Here is a 20,828-nt window from a genome sequence, read left to right as displayed (position 1 = left end):
ATCTATATCTCCAGAGAAATCTTTTAGGTTCTTGTGTATGTGGTTTTGTTGCAGGAAGAAGGACCCCTTCCAGGGCCCGAAACTGGGCTCTTGTCTAACACTCGGAAATGAATTGTCCGAGGAGACACATGTGCTGACAAAGCAAGAGATTTTATTGGGAAAGGGCACCCGGGTGGAGAGCAGTAGGGTAAGGAAACCCAGGAGAACTGTTCTGCCATGTGGCTCACAGTCTTGGGTTTTATGGTGAGGGGATTAGTTTCCGGGTGGTCTTTGACCAATCATTCTAATTCAGAGTCTTTCCTGGTGGTGCACGCATCGCTCAGCCAAGATGGATGCTAGCGAGAGGGATTCTGGGAAGTGGACGGACAAGCAATGTCTCCTTTAGACCTTTCCTGAACTCTTCCTGTTGTTGGTGGCTTATTAGTTCCCTGTTGCTTATCAGGATCTCCTGTCATAAAATAACTCATGCAAATGGTTACTATGGTGCCTGGCCAAGGTGGGTGGTTTCAATCAGTGTGCTTCCCCTAACAGTTTTAGAATATTTGTTAGTATTAATTGCTTAGTTGTGTCCAGTTCTTTGTGACCCTATGGACTGACTGTAGACTGCCAGGCTCCTCTGTCCATGGAATTCTCCAGGAAAGAATACTGGAGTAGGTGGCCATTCCCTTCTCCAGGGGGTCTTCCCACCCAGGGATCTGAACCTGGGTCTCAGGCATTGCAGGACTTCTGTTTTTTCTCTCTCACAAATCATGCTGTAGTGGACATTGTTGTATGTGATTTTTCATGCTGACCTTTGAGTATTTCTCTAGGATAGATACCTGTGCTTAGTCACTTCAGTCCTGTCCGACTCTCTACAACCCTATGGGCTGTAGCCCCGCCCTAGGCTCCCTTGTCCAAGAGATTCTCCAGGCAGGAATACTGGAGTGGGTTCCCATTTCCTCCTCCAGGGGATCTTCCTGACCCAGGGATTGAACCCAGGTCTCCTGCATCTCCTGCGTTGCAGGCAGATTCTTTACTGCTGAGCCACGGGGGAAGCCCAGGATAGACGCCTAGGCCAGGGTTGCTGATATGAAGAGTAGACTGTGCCTTTCCTACAGATTGCTGAAATTCATTGGACAGCATTGTTGCCTCCCTTTGGGGGTGAAATTCATCTAGGCCCTGGTTGTGTAGAAAGGAAGGAAAAATGGACTATGGATGGGCAGAGAGAGGCTGCTCAATAGTTGATTCTTACTGGGATGACTCTGCATTTAATGGAGGAGCAGGGAGAGCGCCTGTGGGGGAGGGGCAACTCGTAGAGGAGAGGAGACTTAGAACACTTAGGGTGCCCGTACTGCTCTGTCCAGTAAAAAAAATCCTTATCTTTCCAGGTCAAGCTCGAGACCTGCCTCTTCTTGAAACTCTGTAACTGTCTCTGTTCATGCCATGCCTCACCCTCTTCTGGATTCCACTGATAATGCTGCCAGCCAACATCATTGAGCTTCCTATGTGCTGAGCACTGTGTTGAAGCACTTTCTATTCCTCTCTGTACACGCTCATTTAATCCTCATAAAACCTTTTGATGTAGGTATTTTCTTGTCTTCACCATTTATTTGACAGTTTGTTTCAGTACAAGCATACCTTAGAGATACTGTGGCCTCAGTTCAGACCACCGCAGTAAAGCAAACAGGCTTTGTTTGGTTTCCCAGTACATATAAAAGTTATGTTTACACCATGCTGTTGTCTGTAAAGAAGGCTGAACACCAAAGAATTGATGCTTTTGAACTGTGGTGTTGGAGAAGACTCTTGAGAGTTCCTTGGACTGCAAGGAGATCAGACCAGTCCATTCTGAAGAAAATCAATGCTGAATATTCTTTGGAAGAACTGATGCTGAAGCACCAATCCTTTGGCCACCTGATGCGAAGAGCTGACTCATTGGAAAAGACCCTGATGCTGGGAAAGATTGAAGGCAGGAGGAAAAGGGGATTGCAGAGGATGAGATGGCTGGATGGCATCACCAACTCAATGGACATGAGTTTGAGCAAGCTCTGGGAGATGGTGAGGGACGGGGAGGCCTGGCGTGCTGCCGTTCGTGGGGTCGCAAAGAGTTGGACACGACTGAGCTACTCAACAACAACAACAACAAAGTGTACAATAGTATTATGTCTAAAAAAAGTTCACATCCTAATTTAAAAATAACTTGATTGCTAAAAAATGCTAACCATCATCTGAGCCTTCAATGAGTAATAACCTTTTTGCCAGTGGAGGGTCTTGCCACTACCAGCTAAGAATTGTCACTCGCCACATGATTCTACATGTATGAAGTCACTGGCCCCTGCAACCGTTGCCCTTCAGCATACCCTGTAAAGAGCTCAGGGCAGAGATCAGGAATGAGGTACTCTGTGCTCTCAGAAAACTAGCAGAACAGGCCTTCAGATAGTTAGATACTTTCAGGAGATTTTATGAGCCCAGTTTCTTGGATCTTCTCATACCTAGGAAAACACTAAAATCGTTAGTGGAGACCTCTGCTCCTTGTGACTGGCAGCAGGCAACCTTCTTGAAAGATGTATGCTTAACTGCATGTATCCCCCGTCCCTAAAATCATATATATATACTGACTCCCCGCACTGTGCCGCAGTTCCTCAGAGCTATCTCATTGTAGGCCCACATGAAACTTAACTCACAACCCTCAGTCTGAGCATTTTTTTTTTTTTTTTTTTGGTCAATACCTCATCATTAATGAATGCTGACCAATCAGGGTGGTGTTTGCTGAAGGTTGGGGGTGGCTGTGGCAATTTCTTAAAATAAGACAACAGTGAAGTTTGCCACACTGATTGACTCTTCCTTTTATGAACGATTTCTCTGTTTGATAGCATTTTACCCACAGGAGAACTTTCAAAATTGGAGTCAGGCCTCTCAAACCCTGCCACGACTTGATCAACTAGTTTGATAAAGTTTATGTAACATTCTGAATCCTTTTTTGTCATTTCAGTGGGTCTTCACAGCATCTATACTGGGAGTAGATTCCATCTGTGAGCAAATCACAGTCTTCGTTCATCCATAAGAAGCACCTCCTCTTCCATGAAAGTGTATCATAAGATTGCAGCAATTCAGTCACTTCTTCAGGCTCCCCTTTAATTCTCCTTCACTTGCTTTTCCCTGGTAGCTCACCTGGTAAAGAATCCACCTGCAGTACAGAAGACCCTGGTTCGATTCCTGGGTCAGGAAGATCCCCTGGAGAAGGGATAGGCTACCCACTCCAGTATTCTTGGGCTTCCCTTGTGGCTCAGCTGGTAAAGAATCCGCCTGCAATGCGGGAGACCTGGGTTCAATCCCTGTGTTGGGAAGATCCCCTGGAGAAGGGAAAGGCTACACACTCCAGTATTCTGGCCTGGAGAATTCCATGGCTGTATAGTCCATGGGGTCGCAAAGAGTCGGACACAACTGAGTGACTTTCACTCACTCACTCATGCTTGCTTTTCCAGCACATCTGCAGTTACTTTCCTCATTAAAGTCTTGAACCCCTCAAAGTCATCCTTGAGGGTTAAAATCAATTTCTTCCAAATTCCTGATAATATTGGTATGTTGACTTGTTCCCATGAGTTGTGTGTGTGTATGTAGTTGCTCAGTCGTGTCTGACTGTTTGCAACCCCATGGACTGTAGCTCACCAGGCTCCTCTGCTCATGGAATTCTCCAGGTAAGAATGCTGGAATGGGTTGCCATTTCCTTCTCCAGGGGATTGAACTCAGTCTCCCCACATTGTTGTCTGAACCACCAGGGAAACCCATGAGTCATGGATGTTCCTATGAAGAGTAAACAAATAGTGTTTTTCTGATGCTAAGAGGTGTGGTGAAATAGATGAATCAGGGGAGAGGCATTAGGATGGCATGGAAGTGGAGGGCCTCTTTTAAGCAGGTGATTGGGGAGTTCTTCCTGGAGGAGGTGGCATTTGCGTGGAGACCCAAATGATTCTGATTTGGGGGAAGGTGTTCTAGGTTGAAGAACCAGGGGGTGTCAAGCTTCTAAGTTAGGAGTGACCTGAATGTCTGAGGAGCAATAAGAAAGCCAGAGTGGCTGGAGCAGAGGGAGGTGGGGGAAGAGGTAGAACGCAAGGTCAGTGTCATCATCTTTACAAGTGGGGAAACTGAGGCAGAGAGAAGTTAGGTACCTCGCCGGAAGTCCTGTGGCAGGTAAGGGCCAGATCTGGGATTGAGTCCCACTCAGCTTGGCCTTTCTTGCTTTCTCAGATGTATATTTTCTTCCAAACTTACTTGACAATTGGTTGTATACCACTTGCCTTTTATCAAACTTTTCTTTGCAATATAGTTTTGAAACAGAGCTTTCCTTTGCAACTCTGCGCTTCTTGAAAGTAGGTAACAGGCTAGAATCATCTAAAAACTACTCTGCACAGCACATAGTAAGTGCACCACAGTGGCTCTTGAATAAAGAATTAGACCATAATCCCCTCCTCTGGTCTTCTCTTTAGAGGCCTCCCTGTGGGGCGGCAGTGACCCTTCCTGAATAGGAGGTGGCCTGTGACCTGGCCATTGGCCTTTAGTCCACAAACACTGGAGCACCTTCTGTTCACTTGTGGGGGCCGAGCAGAGGGATGCAGAGATGAACAGAGGTCCTCCCCATGCTCTTGGAGCCGGCAGTCACAGGTGCTGGGCCAGAGGTATCCTTACAGTGTAGGTTGCACAGACAAGGGTGACTGGCCTCTCCTGGGAGGGAGGGGTGCAGAAAGCACTCCAGAGGCAGTGGTGAGGTCTTGGAGGAGGAGTGGGCATTGGCCGGACTCACAGTGGACTGGAAGGAAGGATGTTGCCACTGGAGACTAGCATGTACACCAAGGACAGGACTGGAAGGATGTATTTGGGAGGCTGTGAGTGGCTTGGAAAGTGATTATAGAAGGCCCGGTTTTTCAGATCAGGGGTTCGGACTTTATGCCCAAGATTGGAGAGTTTGCGCATAGGACAACAGTCTTGAGACACTCCTCAAGGGAGTGGAGCTGTTGGAACCTTGCTAGAGGCCTTGGACAATGACCTGCACCATCCAGACCGCAGGTGGCTGAAGAGTCTAAAGGGGAACTGGGAGACGGCTGTTTTTCCCTTTTTTTGTGGCCTCTACACTCCTGAGGGTCCTAATGTGGGAGGCCGGTGGTTATCCTGACAGCCCCAACACAGAGCACATTTGGTACTGTAGTAACTGGGGACTACATTACAGGGGTGTGAGCGTGCTGGCTTTATAAATGTGTGTTTATCTGACATGCATTCTCTTCTCCATTGCAAGCATGGGGATGGGCCAGTGACATGAGCACTGTTCACTGATAGCAGAGTGTAGATAGCGAGGACATATCCGAGATCAGGTGTGTGCAGTGTTATTTCTATCAGAGTTGGAATCCCTGCCAAGTGGAATTCGGGAATGTTTGTGACTTTTTTTTTCTTAATTAGGTTAAAGGAGAAAATCTGAGTGGATCAAAGGTTGATGAGATAAAAGTAGAGGGCAGAGCAGAGAGTGACTCTTTTATTGTGATGTAACTAGCACTGCAAATAAGAGTTTTAAACACCAGTAATTGTGAAATCCTTGGTGCTTGAATCTTGTAACTGTTGAAAGCCGGGTTCCTCCCCAAACTAAAAGCCACCCCCAGCATCGGGCATTAGAAACATTTAAAATTCATTGGGAAATTGCTATTATAAAAGTAATTTACCTCTATAACAAAAATCTGGAAGATAAAGACCAAAAGGAGCAATTTACTTTTATTCCTGCCACTCTCTGGATTCTTAAAAAAAAAAAAAAAAATTCATCCAACAACACAAGAGAAGACTGTACACATGGACATCACCAGATGGTCAACACCGAAATCAGATTGATTATATTCTTTGCAGCCAAAGATGGAGAAGCTCTATACAGTCAACCAAAACAAGACCAGGAGCTGACTGTGGCTCAGATCATGAACTCCTTATTGCCAAATTCAGACTGAAATTGAAGACAGTAGGGAAAACCGCTAGACCATTCAGGTATGACGTAAATCAAATCCCTTATGATTATACAGTGGAAGTGAGAAATAGATTCAAAGGCCTAGATCTGATAGATAGAGTGCCTGATGAACTATGGAATGAGGTTTGTGACATTGTACAGGAGACAGGGATCAAGACCATCCCCATGGAAAAGAAATGCAAAAAAGCAAAATGCTGGCTGGGGAGGCCTTACAAATAGCTGTGAAAAGAAGAGAAGCGAAAAGCAAAGGAGAAAAGGAAAGGTAGGAGCATCTGAATGCAGAGTTCCAAAGAATAGCAAGAAGCGATAAGAACGCCTTCTTCAGTGATCAGTGCAAAGAGATAGAGGAAAACAACAGAATGGGAAAGACTAGAGATCTCTTCAAGAAAATTAGAGATACCAAGGGAACATTTCATGCAGAGATGGGCTCGATAAAGGACAGAAATGGTATGGACCTAACAGAAGCAGAAGATATTAAGAAGAGGTGGCAGGAATACACAGAAGAACTGTACAAAAAAGGTCTTCACAACCAAGATAATCACTATGGTGTGATCACTCACCTAGAGCCAGACATCCTGGAATGTGAAGTCAAGCGGGCCTTAGAAAGCATCACTACGAACAAAGCTAGTGGAGGTGATGGCATCCTGAAAGATGATGCTGTGAAAGTGCTGCACTCAATATGCCAGCAAATTTGGAAAACTCAGCAGTGGCCACAGGACTGGAAAAGGTCAGTTTTCATTCCAATCCCAAAGAAAGGCAATGCCAAAGAATGCTCAAACTACCACACAATTGCACTCATCTCACACGCTAGCAAAGTAATGGTCAAAATTCTCCAAGCCAGGCTTCAGCAACACGTGAACCATGAGCTTCCAGATATTCAAGCTGGTTTTAGAAAAGGCAGAGGAACCACAGATCAAATTGCCAGCATCTGCTGGATCATGGAAAAAGCAAGAGAGTTCCAGAAAAACATCTATTTCTGCTTTATTGACCATTCCAAAGCCTTTGACTGTGTGGATCACAATAAACTGTGGAAAATTCTGAAAGAGATGGGCATACCAGACCACCTGACCTGCCTCTTGAGAAATCTGTATGCAGGTCAGGAAGCAACAGTTAGAACTGGACAAGGAACAACAGACTGGTTCCAAATAGGAAAAGGAGTACGTCAAGGTTGTATATTGTTACCCTGCTTATTTAACTTCTATACAGAGTACATCATGAGAAACGCTGGGCTGGAAGAAGCACAAGCTGGAATCAAGATTGCCAGGAGAAATATCAATAACCTCAGATATGCAGATGACACCACCCTTATGGCAGAAAGTGAAGAGGAACTAAAAAGCCTCTTGATGAAAGAAAGAGGAGAGTGAAAAAGTTGGCTTAAAGCTTAACATTCAGAAAACAAAGATCATGGCATCTGGTCCCATCACTTCATGGGAAATAGATGGGGAAACAGTGGAAACAGTGTCAGACTTTATTTTGGGGGGCTCCAAAATCACTGCAGATGGTGATTGCAGCTATGAAATTAAAAGACGCTTACTTCTTGGAAGAAAAGTTATGATCAACCTAGATAGCATATTCAAAAGCAGAGACATTACTTTGCAGACTAAGGTCCGTCTAGTCAAGGCTATGGTTTTCCTGTGGTCATGTATGGATGTGAGAGTTGGACTGTGAAGAAGGCTGAGTGCGGAAGAATTGATGCTTTTGAACTGTGGTGTTGGAGAAGACTCTTGAGAGTCCCTTGGACTGCAAGGAGATCCAACCAGTCCATTCTAAAGGAGATCAGCCCTGGGATTTCTTTGGAAGGAGTGATGCTAAAGCTGAAACTCCAGTACTTTGGCCACCTCATGCGAAGAGTTGACTCACTGGAAAAGAGTCTGATGCTGGGAGGGATTGGGGGCAGGAGGAGAAGGGGACGACCGAGGATGAGATGGCTGGATGGCATCATGGACTTGATGGATGTGAGTCTTAGTGAACTCTGGGAGATGGTGATGGACAGGGAGGCCTGGCGTGCTGTGATTCATGGGGTCGCAAAGAGTCGGACACGACTGAGCAACTGAACTGACTGAACTGGGGTAAAGATCTAATTGATGGGGAATTCCCTGGTGTTCCAGTGGTTAAGATTCTGGGCTCCTAGTACAGAGGGCCGGAGGAGGTGATGGCACCCTACTCCAGTACTCTTGCCTGGAAAATCCCATGGATGGAGGAGCCTGGTGGGCTGCAGTCCATGGGGTCGCACAGAGTCAGACACGTCTGAGTGACTTCACTTTCACTTTTCACTCTCATGCATTGGAGAAGGAAATCGCAACCCACTCCAGTGTTCTTGCCTGGAGAATCCCAGGGACGGGGGAGCCTGGTGGGCTGCCGTCTATGGGGTCGCAGAGAGCTGGACACAACTGAAGCAACTTAACAGCAGTAGCAGCAGCAGTACAGAGGGCCTGGGTTCCATCCCTTCTCAGGGACCCCACATGCTGCAAACAGGAGTTCACATGCTGCAAGTAAAACTTGGTGCAGCCAAATTTTTTAAAAAAATCTAATTGGCTTTATTTAATTATTCACGAATCAGTCAGCCTCCTATCATCACAGAAAGAAAGGGGCTCCAAGGAGCTTTACGAAGTGGAGGATGTTATAGGCATAGGAGAGACAGGGCAAATTAGTTTTTCTAGCAAAGAGACGATTGTTTCAGGTCAGGTCACCCTCCTATTGGGGAAAGCAGGGGTCTGTCAGGCAGATTACCCACCTAGTGCTGCCCAGCTAGTTGCAGACTTGACTGGTTGAAGGTCATGATGTTCCTGGAAGAGACTGAAGGTGTAGTTAGGTTACATGTTATGTCTTGTTTGCTGATGTAGGGTTAAGCGCAGGTGACTCCCTAAGGGTTGTGTTGTTTCTTTTTTAACAGGATGACTGTCATAAGTCTGTTGGTAAACTCCCTTTGTTTGCTTTTGCTGTACTAGCTGTTGGTTTTTAGAATTAAGACATACTTTCTTGCAATTCAAAAAGAACCGGCATTTTACGTCTTTGTCATATTTTATCCCAATCTCCTTTTCATTTTTTTCCCTCTAAACCCAGTGGTGCCAACATTATAGATATCCTTTTTAAAAACCGTTTTAAAAGCTGTCTATCAATGGGTCTGTTGTTATTATTACCATTATCGAGTCTCTGACCTCTCCTTCTCTGTCCCGACAGACTCTTGGTTTAGTTTGAATAATTCTTTCACTGGCATGCTGGACTTTCTTGCCCCTCCATCCTGTTGCTCCAGCATCAGCATACAAACTGCCCTCTCTGCGCTTCACCGGAGCCACAGAATTGCCACGGAAATTCAGGCAACCGCGTGGCCGGTGCCCCTGACAATTTGTTTCTAATCTCGATGGTGACTGCAAATGCCTTTGTCTTATTAGTCAACCTGTGAGTCAGTCTTTCAAGCCTTCGCCACCGGCAGCGAGCCCTCTGCTCAGTCCGTCTTCCCTTATTCTCAACAAATGACCTCACTTCTTACCTGGAGAAAATTGACACCAACGCATGTGATTTTCTTCAACTTTCTGCCTGTCTCTCTGCGCCTTCCCTCCAGATTTTGTGGAGCTCACTTGCCCATCCCTCGTCTCAGGAAGCCCACCTTCATTTTCAAGGTCCTCCCATCTTCCCTCCTCTCTGCTGGCTCTGGAGCCTCTGTTGGTCTGATCAGGGCTTGCTTGGTCTTCTCTTTGCCTCTAGTCTTTCCCTCTCTCTGCAGGCTTCTCTCCTTCAGCCTTATAAAGCCGTCCATCTGCCTTCACCCTGAAGTCTCCTTGCCTCGTGGCTCCCGCTGCCCGTTGGACTACTTCTCTCTTTCCTCTTCCTCAGCCTTTGAGGAAGAATCCTCTGTACTTACTTGTTTCCACGCCTCCACTCACTTTAACACCTTCCCTTTATTATTATTAGTTTATTGAATATAAAAGACGTTGACATATAAACGTGCACACATACGTAGATAGTTATAAAGCATAATAAACCAGAGAGCACCTGACCCAAGAACAGGAGAATTATCAAAGCCGTGGCTTCTTGGCATTGAGGGAACTCAGCTATTCCCTCCTTGTCTTCGTGTGTCACCCAGAGAAATACCTGCTACAGAGGCAACTACCATCCTCAATTTTGTGCTTCTTGTAACCCAGCTTTTTTTTTGGGGGGGGTGGTCTTATCACATGTATGAATGCCTGAACGATATATTATTTAGTTGCTTGCTTATTTCTGAGCTTTGCCAAAATGATTTTAAAGTGTGTTTGGTTTTCTGGGGCTAGCTTGTCTCAGAAGAACGCTGTGTTTCTAAGCTCCACGGCGGTGCCGTGCGCTGTTGGGAAGGTAGCACGGTTTATCCATTCTTCTTGAAAGACTTGGTGAGCTTTGTACGTTTCTGCAGTCTGTCCACTTCTGTTGCCTCACCACGCTCCTGAAACCTTTTTTGTTTAGGCTTCCATGAATGTCAAAGGCATATCCTCTCTAATTCTTATTTTAATGGTCTCTCTACTACATTAAACGGAGAAGGCGATGGCACCCCACTCCAGTACTCTTGCCTGGAAAATCCCATGGATGGAGGAGGCTGGTGGGCTGCAGTCCATGGGGTCGCGAAGAGTCAGACACAACTCAGCAACTTCCCTTTCACTTTTCACTTTCATTCATTGGAGAAGGAAATGGCAACCCACTCCAGTGTTCTTGCCTGGAGAATCCCAGGGACGGGGGAGCCTGGTGGGCTGTCGTCTTTGGGGTCACACAGAGTCGGACACTACTGAAGTGACTTAGCAGTAGCAGCTACTACATAAAAAAAAAAAAAAAAGCTTGATTGAGATATGATTCACATACCGTGAAATTCCCAGGTATGTGCAAACATCTTCACAATCAATCTGGGGACATTTTCATCACTTGAGAAAGAAATCCTGCCCAGGCTAGCTATCACCCCCCATCTCCCCAACAACCCCTGTGCCTGAGCAACTTCTACTCTGCTTTCTGTCTCTGTAGATTTTCCTGTTGTGAACATTTTGTATAGATGGAGTCTTTGTCTTCTTCCTGATCTCAGGGGGAAAGCTTTCAGCCTTTCGCCATGAAGTAGGATGATAGCTGTGGGTTTTTCATGCTCTTTATCAGGTTGAGGAAGTTCCCTCTACCTCCCAATTTCTTGAGTGTTTTTATATGAAAAGATTTTGGATTTGGTCAGATGTTTTTTCAGTGTCTATTGAGGTGACCATGTGTCTTTTACTTTTTATTCTGTTGATATGATGTACTGTTGTTTGGTCACCAAGTTGCGTCTGCAACCCCATGGACTGTAGCCTGCCAGGCTCCTCAGTCCATGGAACTTCCTAGGCAAGAATACTGGAGTGGGTTGCCGTTTCCTGCTCCAAATGGGGTATTACGTTAATTCATTTCTGAATGTTAAGCCAAACTTGGATTCCTGGGACAAATCCTACATGGTCGTGGCCTGTAGCCCTTTTTTTTTTGTGTTGCTGGATTTGGTTACCTGCTATTTTGTACAGGAATTTTGTGTCCATATTCATGAGAGATGCTAGATTTTTTTTTCTCATTTCTCTTGTTTTCTCATCATGTCTTTTCTGGTTTTGATATCAGGGTAATACTGGTCTCAGAATGAGTTGAGAAGTGCTCCCTTCTTACCAATGTTTGGTGGAATTGAATTTTGAAGCCATCTGAACTTGAGCTTTCTTTTGGGGGAAATTTTTTATTATTCCTAATTGAGTATCTCGTTACAGGTTGGTTCAGAGTATCTGTTTCTTGAGTCAGTTTTGGTAGTTTGTGTCTTCTTAGGAATTTGTCCATTTCATTTAAGCTGTCTTAATTTGTTGGCATATAGTTGTTCTTGGTGAAAAAGCTGGCTTGAAAATATTAAAAAGAAACTAAGATCATGGCATCCGGTCTCATCACTCCATGGCAAAAAGAAGGGGAAAAAGTAGAAGCAGTGACAAATTTTCATTTCTTGGGCTCCAAAATCACGGTGGATGGTGACTGCAGCCGTGAAATTAAAAGATGCTTGCTTCTTGGAAGGAAAGCTATGACAAACCTAGACAGTGTATTGCAAAGTAGAGGCAGCACTTTGCCGACAAAGGTTCATATAGTTGATGCTCTGGTTTTTCCAGTGGTCATGTATGGATGTGAGAGTTGAACCACAAAGAAGGCTGAGTGCTGAAGAATTGATGCTTTTGAACTGCGGTGTTGGAGAAGACTCTTGAGCATCCCTTGGACAGCAAGGAGATCAAAACAGTCATTGAAAGGATTGATGCTGAAGCTCCCATCCTTTGGCCGCCTGATGCAAAGAACTGACTCATTGGAAAAGACCCTGATGCTGGGAAAGATTGAGGGCAGAAGGAGAAGGGGACAACAGAGAGATGGTTAGATAGCATCACTGACTCAATGGACATGAGTTTGAGCTAACTCTGGGAGCTAGTGAAGGACAGAGGAGCCTCACACGCCACAGTCCATGGGATTGCAAAGAGTCGAACACAGCTTAGTGACTGAACAACAACTAAAAGCTGTTTCTTGGTGTTACTTTATAACCTTATTTCTGTAAGAGAAGTAATAATCATCTTTCATTTCTAATTCTAATCATTTTAGTCTTCTGTCTTTTTTTCATAGATCATTCTAGCTAAAGCTTTGTCAATTCTGTTGGTCTTTTCAAAGAGTCAGCTTTTGGTTTTGATAGTTTCCTCTATTTTTCTATTCTGTCTTTTGCTATTCCACTCTAACCTTTTTTATTTTCCTTTGAGTGTGTTGAATTGTGTTCTCTAACAGACATGTTGAAGTCTTGAGTCCTGGTACCTGTGAATGTGATATTACATGGAAATAGGATCTTCTGCAGATCTGATCAGTTAAATTAAAATTAGGTCCTACTGCATTATGGGTGTGTGTGCTTAGTCACTCAGTCATGTCCGACTCTTTGTGACTCCACACGCTGTAGCCCGCCAGGCTCCTCTGTCCGTGGGATTCTCCAGGCAAGAATACTGCAGTGGGTTGCCATTTCCTTTTCCAGGGTATCTTCCCAACCTGGGATCGAACCCATGTCTCCTGCATTGCAGGCAGATTCTTTACCATCTGAGCCACCAGGGAGGGCCCCCCTACTGCATTATAGTGGGCCCTGAGTCCAGTCACTGATGTTGGTATAAGGACACCATGTGAACACACAGAGGAGAGGAGGCCGTGTGGTTACAGAGACAGATTGGAGTGATGTGTCCATAAACCAAGAAATGCTAAAGCTTGCATTCCACCAGGAGGTAGGAGAGGGATGTGGAAGAGCTTCTTCAGAGTCCCAAAAAGGAAAATCTTGACTTCTAGCCTCAAGAGCTGTGAGAGATGAATTTCTAATACTCAGTGTGTGGTATTTTGTTGCCTCATAGGACACTGATACACCTCCCTTCAGCTTGCTTTAGGTTTCGTCTTTCTTTTCCAGTATCTTAGGCAGAAATTTAGATTATTGAGTTGAGATCCTCCTTTCTTAACGGAGAAGTTCACAGCTGTGAGTTTCTCTCTAAGCACTGCCTTACCTGCATCCCATATGTTTTGTCTTATCGTGTGTTGTGTCTTCATTTTCATTCATCTCAAAATATTTCCTGATCTCCTGATGATCTCTTCTTTGACCCTTTAGTTATTTCAGAGTGTGTTGTTTAATTTCCATGTATTTGTAAATGTCCCCAGATTCTTTCTGTTACTGATTTCTGATTCCATTGTTGTCAGAGGTCATACTTTGTGTCATTTCTGTTATTTTAAGTGAACTGAGGTTTGTTTTATGGCCTAGCATGTGGTGAAGCCTAGAGACTGTTCCATGTGTACCTGAAACGAATGAATATTATCCTGTTGTTGGGAGGAGGGTTCTGGAGGTATGTTAGCTCTTCATGTTTTCTCTCTTGTGGGTCTGATACCAATTTCAGTGCGTGTTTTCTTCCTCCTACACCAAACAGTTCCCGGGCACCAGTGGGTGTCCTACAACTCAACGCATTTGGGATAGTGTCTATCTGGAGAGAGCATCAGCTGCTGTGGGTTAAAGGCGCAGTCCTGCAAGACGGGCGCCTTTGCCCTTCCACTTCAGACACCAGTCACAAGTCCAGGCTATCACCTGTGCTTCTTTGGGTTTCATTTGCTAAGCGGGCCCACAACTCAGAAACATTTATCTACTAGGTTAGCAGTGTGTTACAAAAGGATGCAACTCAGCAACTGCAGGAAGACAGAGGTGCATTCGGCAAATCATGTGGGAAGGGCCACAGAGCTTCCGTGGTCTCCGGTCACGCCATTCTCCCCAAGTCTTCATGTGGTCACCAGCCTGGAAAGTCTGGAAAACCAGTCCTTGGGTTGTTATGGAGGCACGAATGCTTAAATCATTGGCTGTCAGTGGTTGAACTTGATCTCCAGCCACTCCACCCTCCCCAGAGTGTTCGGTGGGACTAAATGTTTGAACCCTGTAATCACCTCCTGGTTCCCCTGGCAACCATCCCCTATCCTTGGGTCTTTTAGAAGTCACCTCTCTAGCTGTGATGAAAGACACCCTTATCATTTTTCTAGCACTTACTTTGGAAATTCCAAGAGTTTTAGGACCTCTGTGCCAGAGGGAATGGAGACCAAATACGTATGTCTTATTATAAGACAACAGTATCACACATTTTCTGCTTGATATTCTGCCTAGTTTTTTTTTTGTCCATTATTAACAGTGGATATTGAAGTATCCAGCTGATGCTGTTGAATTATCTTTCTTTCCATTTCTGTCAGTTCTTGGTTCATCTATATTTGTATTCTGTTATTAGATGCATGTGTTTATGACTTTTCTATCTTCCTGGCAGATTGACTTTTATCATTATAAAATGTCCCTTTGTTTCTGATAGCAGTCTTTGCTTTAAAGTCTATCTTGCTTGGTACTGGGCTTCCCAGGTGGCGCAGTGGTAAAGAATCCACCTGCCCATGCAGGAGACACAAGAGACTTGGGTTTGATCCCTGGGTTGGGAAGATCCCCCGGAGAAGGAAATGGCAGCCCACTCCAGTATGCTTGCCTGGAGAATCCCATGGACGGAGGAGCCTGGCACGACCATGATCCATGGGGTCGCAGAGAGTCAGCCGCGACTGAGCAGGAGCACGAGGGTTTGGCAGCATCTCACCCGGCACTGGCAGTGCCCTCCAAGGAGCAGACAAATAAAACAGAAGGCTCTTACAGGTGGAAGGGTGGGCAGCGAGGGTATTAGCACCAAAAAAGGAGATTATCTGGGGCTAGGACATCTTTTAGGGGGCAGGGATCTTTTAACTATAAGAATATCTGCTCTAAAATGAGGTCTTTTTTTTTTTTTTAGAGTATAATTGTTTTAAAATGTGTTAGTTTCTGCTGTACAACAGCGTGAGTCAGCTATGTGTATACATATATCCCCTCCCTCTTGAGCCTTCTCCCCACCCCCCACGCCCACCCGCTCTGGGTTGTCACAGAGCACCGAGCTGAGCTCCCTGCGCCATACAGCAGCTTCCTACTAACTACCTGTTTTACACATGGTCGTGTGTCTCTGTTGGTCCCAATCTCCCATTCATTCCACCCTCCCCTTCTCCCCCCGGCTTCGTCCACAGGGGCGTCAGTGCTGTCACCTCCCTACCTCTCTGTCTCTGTTCCTGTGCAGGGAACCCCCTCTTTATCTTGCAGGTGACCTCACTAATTTTGATTAGGAAGTTTCAGATCGGCCCTTTTACAGGTCACCTTTTTGAGAGGGGTTGAAACTACAGTTAAGCCTTGATTTGCAGGAGTCAGGGGCAAATGACTGCGTTGGGCACTTGTTATTTTTTTCTAATAGTAATATCTGAGCTTAGGCTGCTGGCTTGGAGGGGAAAGGAATGGGTGAGGGAAGGAGAGAGCCAGCTTTGCATGGGGCACTTTCTGAATGTTGACTGTCTGAAAGTTTAGCAGTCAGTGTTTGGTAGCAAGCAAATAAAGTAAGCTGTTTTTAGTACTCTCTGTAATTCACTCAGTAAATAGTTACTGAGAAACTTTAAAATAGACGCACTGTTTTTGTGCTGGGAATACAGTGCTGAGTGAAGAAAACAGACAATTCCCACCCTTGTGAAACTTATATCCTAACTAGGGAGACAAGTAAACAAGTCAGTAAAATATATGTTGTTATATCAGGCAGTAGTTGAGTCCTCTGGAGAAAAATAAGTAGGAAAGGACCATAGGAAGTGGGAATGTTTGAAATTGTACCCAAGGGAACTGGGGAAGCCCCTGAGAAGGTGACCTTTGAGCAGGGACATTAGACGGCGAGGACGTGAGTCAGCAGGTTGCAGGCTGTTGGGTTTGGGCTTCCCTGGTAGCTGAGCTGGTAAAGAATCCACCTGCAGTGCAGGAGACCCCAGTTCAATTCCTGGGTCGGGGAGATCCGCTGGAGAAGGGATAGGCTACCCACTCCAGTATTCTTGGGATTCCCGAGTGGCTCAGCTGGTAAAGAATCAGCCTGCAATGCAGGAGATGTGGGTTCGATCCCTGGGTCAGGACGATCCCCTGGAGGAGGGCATGGCAACCCACTCCAGTATTCTTCCCTGGAGAATCTCATGGACAGAGAAGCCTGGCAGGCCATAGTCCGTGGGGTTGCAAAGAGTCAGACACGACTGCGCGACTAAGCACAGCACAGCACACTTGTAAGCCAGGAGCAGCAGTCAGGGACAAAGGCCCTGGGCAGGAGCCGGCCTTGCTTTGGTCCAGGACCAGCCGCATCTCAAAAGTGGTCTTGGCTGAGGAGAGAGGGGTGTGAGGATAGGCTGACTATAAGGATTTTAGGTTTCTCCTTTCTTGTAAATATGTGGAAACCCCCTGCAGGGCTTTTAGGGGAACCTCATCAAGGGAATGGCAACCCACTCCTGTTATTCTTGCCTGGAGAATCCCATGGACAGAGGAGCCTGGCGGGCTACAGTGTCACAAAGAGTTGGGCATGACTGAAGTGACATAGCATCCTCTGATGTCCCCTTTAGGAAGATTCCTCTGGCGTTTGTTTCACAAATAGACTTTAGGAGGTAAGAGGAGAGACCAAGAGGGCCCTACGATTGTATTAATAATGCAGGTGAGATGTACTAGTGGCCTGGACCATGTCGTCATGGGGGTGCTGAGAAGTGGTTGGATGCCGGATGTATTTGAGATAGAATTGACAGGATATGTGAGTTTGAAAGGAAGAGACGATTCTCAGCAAGGATGAATCCAAGATTTTTTTTTCCTGGGTGAGTGGAAGGAAGAGTTGCCTTTTACTAAGGTGGGAAGGACTGGAAGAAGCAGGGAAGGGGCATGAGAACTAAAAACAATGCGACCCACGAGAGCACTGAATTTCAGTGTTATTCAGGGACTATATTGAATTCTATAGACCAGGAGACAGTCTTCAGATTGCTCTGAGAAACTGTTGCAAAGAGGCAAGGGAGGAGCCAGGGTACATGTATGAATTTTTTGCTGGGAAACACAAACAAACGTGTAATCAAACATAGAAAGATCACGGCATATCACAAAGAACAGACTTCTCAAGTTAATGATTTTAGTGCTTTCCCTTGTCTGAGATGGTGCACGGATCTAGAATTCCCAGGTGGCGCTAGTGGTAAAGAATCTGCCTGCCAGCGCAGGAGATGTAAGAGGTGCGGGTTCCATCCCTGGGCCAGGAAGACTGCCTGGAAGGGAGGGCATGGCAGCTCACTCCAGTGTTCTTGCCTGCAGAATCCCGAGGACAGAGGAGCCTGGAGGGCTATAGTCCATGGGATCACAAAGAACTGGACACACGCAGGGAGTCATTGAAATTTTTCCCTAGATATGCATCTTAACTATCTCAGGACCAAAGCACGGAATGTTTCCTGTTTTTCTCCATTCTGAATTCCCGTTAGTGTGCTCTCTTGGGAGGCTTTGCAACTGCAGTGGCTGATGGCTTGATCCCCGTTGAACTGGAATGGCAGGTGACATTTTTTTCTGTTTAGACAGCTCAGTTTTAGACAAGTTAATGTTTGAGTGCATATGGAATATCCAACAGGAGAAACTGGTTAAGCTTTTAGGTCCGTACGTGTGTAGTTTGGGAGTTACTGGCTACAGGTGGTATTTCTGCTGTGCTAAATGAAATCGCCAAGTAGTATAGACTGGGAAGGGAGCCAAGGTCTGAGCTGGGAGCCACTCCAGCCCTCAGAGGTTTGAGGACTGGTTTCTTGTGAAGAACTCTGCAGAGGAGTCGCCAGTGGGTAGGAGGACAACCAGGAGCTGTGGGTACCTGGTGACTGACCTCGGGGACAGTGAGAAGAGTTGCTTTTGGTCGCTCAGTCGTGTCCAGCTCTTTGCAACCCCATGGACTGCAGCACACCAGGCTTCCCTGTCCTTCACTGTCTCCCTGAGTTTGCTCAAACTGATTTCCATTGAGTTGGTGATGGTATCCAACCATCTCATCCTCTGCCGTCCCCTTCTCCTCCTGCCCCAATCTTTCCCAGCATCAGGGTCGTTTCCAAAGAGTCGGCTCTTTGCATCAGGTGGCCAAAGGATTGGCTTCAGCGTCAGTCCTTCCAATGAATATTCAGGGTTGATTTCCTTTAGGATTGACTGGAGGGAAGGCTCTAAGTAGGTGGGTGGGTGGTTGAGATGTTTGCAAGTTCTTTTCTGATCCTTTGTTTTGGGAAGCAGGAGTGGGCTTATCCTTGGGGGTGGAGGGTGCTGGGTGGGATGGAGGTCTGAGAAGCAGGGAGGAGAGTGAGGAGGAGGACCAGGGAGATGGAGCTTGACTGCTGGGGGCACCAAGGCTTCTCCAGGTTAGTGGTCAGGAATCAGAGCATGGCCAGGCAGCCTGGTGTGTTGTATCTCATCCTTGTTCAGCTCCAAGGAGACGGACCTGGAGTCAATAGGACCTTAGAAGTGAGCAGCATTGGCCCCAGATAAGGAGAGCAGCCAAGCAAGTTGAAGGCACACGTGACTAAGTGTGGAGTCGAAAGGTTGGTTTTGGCTCTTTGATATCATCTCAGTGTTTCTCTTTTGGGCTCCATCCAGTCTCTTTATAGAACTACAGTGATTTTTTTTTCCACTCTGGGCTGTTCAGCCACATGCAGTTTTGTTGAAGAGCATTCCCTCCAGTGAGCTTTGAGGTGGTGTTTTGTGGGTTTTGTTTCATATCCTGCTCATGTGCTAAGTCCCTTCAGTCACGTCTGACTCTTTGGGACCCCATAGCCTCTTCTGTCCATAGACCACCAGGCTCCTCTGTCCATGGGATTCTCCAGGCAAGAATACTGGAGTGGGTCGCCACGCTCTCCTCCAAGGGATCTTCCTCACCCAGGGATCGAACCCGCATCTCCTGTATTGGCAGGCAGGTTCTTTAGCACGAAGAACTCCCTAGGAAGTCCTGCACATAAGCTAGTATAAAAGTCACGCAGTGTTGTTTCAGTCTGGGAATGGCCAGTTCCCCATATGAGCTGACACCTCACCCTTTGCAAGTCCTCCTTCATCCCCGGCTCCTCAAGTCGGAGTGTTTCTTTCTACTTGAGTGCCGTCTGCCCTGGTCTTCTCTCCTAACTTGCTAATAAACTCCCGAGGGCAGAAAGTGTCTGTCTTCCTTTGCATGAAGCACTCTGGTGCCGACTCACCTTCCTCTGTTCCTGTTCGGCCTCTGCCGTGTATGGGAAACTTCCAGGCCACTGATTCCCAGTGTGCAGCTTAGTGTCAGGTTCTGTCCTGTCCCGTCATGGGATCCTGGCTCCTCTGCCAGCCTTGGGAGGACTGGCCCAATGTACTTTCTGAGAAACCTCCCCTGGGTGGAGCTGGTAATCTTGGTGAGGGCTGAAATAGGTGAGCCAGACGCACCTCCTCCAAGCGGGGTCCTTTGTCCCAGAGGATCATGGAAACACGAGCTGCCCATCTGCCTGTGGGCCCAGGCCTCTCATAAAAATAGGCTTGTTTGGACACCAAGGGATTTTCCTTTCTATACAGAAAAGAGATGCATTCTTGAATATAACTAAATTTATTTATTTTTAATTTAAGGGTAATTGCTTTACAATACTGTGTTGGTTTCTGCCACACATCTACATGAATCAGCCATCAGTTCAGTTCAGTGGCTCAGTCGTGTCTGACTCTTTGCGACCCCATGAATTGCAGCATGCCAGGCCTCCCTGTCCATCACCAACTCCCAGAGTTCACTCAGACTCACGTCCATCGAGTCAGTGATGCCATCCAGCCATCTCATCCTCTGTTGTCCCCTTCTCCTCCTGCCCCCAATCCCTCCCAGCATCAAAGTCTTTTCCAATGAGTCAACTCTTCGCATGAGGTGGCCAAAGTACTGGAGTTTCAGCTTTAGCATCATTCCTTCCAAAGAACACCCAGGACTGATCTCCTTTAGAATGGACTGGTTGGATCTCCTTGCAGTCCAAGGGACTCTCAAGAGTCTTCTCCAACACCGCACTTCAAAAGCATCAATTCTTCTGCGCCCAGCTTTCTTCACAGTCCAACTCTCACATCCATACATGACCACTGGAAAAAAATCAGCCATAGGTAGACCTATGTCCCCTCCCTCTTGAACTTCCCAACCCACCCCACCCCTCTAGGTTGTTACAGAGCCCCAGTTTGAGTTCCCTGAGTCATACAACAAATTCCCATGGGCTATCTCTTTTATTATGGTAACGTGTATGTTTCCATGTTACAGGATGCATTTTATTTTGTAAAGTTGCTAATAAAATTTGTACAGGCAGGAGGCTAAAAATATTTTAGTGCAGGGAGACATGTGAAGACCAGTGATTCTAGATGGAGTAGGCAGGAGTTTGAAGGAGAATGCTAATAGAGTGAAGGCGGGAGGAGAAGGGGACGACAGAGGATGAGATGGCTGGATGGCATCACCGACTAGATGGACATGAGTCTGAGTAAACTCTGGGAGTTGAT

The 20,828-nt window shown here is 46.3% G+C and overlaps 1 protein-coding gene across 4 annotated transcripts in view; it reads left to right on the top strand.

The window, feature by feature from the left end:
- ATP7B (ATPase copper transporting beta) overlaps positions 1–20,828 on the top strand; it is a 76,282-nt gene that overhangs the window by 1,370 nt on the left and 54,084 nt on the right. The window lies entirely within an intron of this gene.

This window comes from Ovis aries, chromosome 10 (assembly GCF_016772045.2).
Source record: "Ovis aries strain OAR_USU_Benz2616 breed Rambouillet chromosome 10, ARS-UI_Ramb_v3.0, whole genome shotgun sequence".
NCBI lineage: Eukaryota > Metazoa > Chordata > Mammalia > Artiodactyla > Bovidae > Ovis > Ovis aries.
This window is presented reverse-complemented; position numbering and strand designations above follow the sequence as displayed.